The sequence below is a fragment of the Eulemur rufifrons genome, unplaced genomic scaffold, assembly GCF_041146395.1.
Source record: "Eulemur rufifrons isolate Redbay unplaced genomic scaffold, OSU_ERuf_1 scaffold_472, whole genome shotgun sequence".
Classification (NCBI taxonomy): Eukaryota; Metazoa; Chordata; class Mammalia; order Primates; family Lemuridae; genus Eulemur; species Eulemur rufifrons.
Window position 1 is genome coordinate 11,166 of NW_027183254.1, and position 1,335 is coordinate 12,500.

The 1,335-nt window shown below is 52.8% G+C and overlaps 1 pseudogene; it reads left to right on the forward strand.

The window, feature by feature from the left end:
• Nucleotides 1–996: 996 nt before the first annotated feature.
• Nucleotides 997–1,088, forward strand: LOC138380465 (small nucleolar RNA U13; annotated as a pseudogene).
• The last annotated feature ends 247 nt before the right edge of the window (nt 1,089–1,335 follow it).

Here is a 1,335-nt window from a genome sequence, read left to right on the forward strand (position 1 = left end):
ATACAGAAACAGTATCTAAAAATATATACAGAAAAATATTAGCCGGGCACGGTGGCGCATGCCTGTAGTCCCAGGTACTCGGGAGGCTGGGGCAGTAGGATCGCTTGAGCCCAGGAGTTTGAGGTTGCTGTGAGCTAGGCTGACGCCACGGCACTCTAGTCTGGGCAACAGAGTGAGACTCTGTTTCAAAAAAAAAAAAAAAAAATATATATATATATATACACACACACACACACACACACACACACACGTATATCCAATTAGCTGGGCATGCTGGCACATGCCTGTAATCCCAGCTACTCGGGAGGCTGAGGCAGTCTGATCGCTTGAGCCCAGGAGTTTGAGATTGCTGTGAGCTAGGCTGACGCCATGGCACTCTAGCCAGGGCAACAGAACGAGAGACTCTGTCAGAAAGAAAAGAAGAGCGAGAGCGAGAGAGCGAGAGAAAGAAAGAAAGGAAGGGAGAGAAAGGAAAGAGAAGGAAGGGGGGGGGAGAGAGAGAGAGAGAGAGAGAGAGAGAGAGAGAGAGAGAGGGGAGAAAACTATTAAAAAATTCGGGACCAGATCCATCGGTCGGTACTCAGAAGCGTGACGATCGGGTGTTCCCGAGCACGTGTGAGATGTGTCTTCTCCCTGACGCCGCGTTTCCTCCACACACACATCACCCATCTGCCGTGGAAAAAAAGCAACAAAAAGAGAGAAGGGAAAATGGAAACAGGGCAAAAGAGGAAGAAAGAAAGAAATTTCGAAAAAAAGAGACCAAAGTCACAGCGAGAAGGAAGAATACTGAGCCCAGAGCGACACCTAGTGACCACACCGTCACAAGCACCCTAGGGCCCCAATTCGCCAGAGACATCTGGTGGACCCCAGGGCAACATGTGGTCGACCCGGGGCCATGGCGTCTGCAGCCGATTCCCAGGCGGGCACACGAGCCCGGGGAAACTCATTCTCAGCGCGGGGAGGAGGGGAGGGGAAATAATAGCAAAGTCACACCAGATCCCTTTCTAGTTCATAAACGTGTTGATTGCGTGTTCACGCGCACGTGTGAGAAGGGCCTCCTGGTGTGTCGGCACGTCACCCGCGTGACGTGAAACCATGAATCCGGGGGGGGGGGGGGAGCGGAAAGGCGGGCAGGAAAAGGCAAAGAGAGAATAGATAAAATGAAAGGACCAAAAAGAAAGTCACACAGCAGGGTAGGGGAGTGAGAGCAAGTCGAGAGACTGCAGACAGAAACTCCGAGAGGAGAGGAATGCTCCGGAGCGCCCCCTCGCCCCGCGCGAGAAGAATACCGATCGCAGGGTGATCCCTAGGGGCAGCGAGGCCAGAGAGACCAAA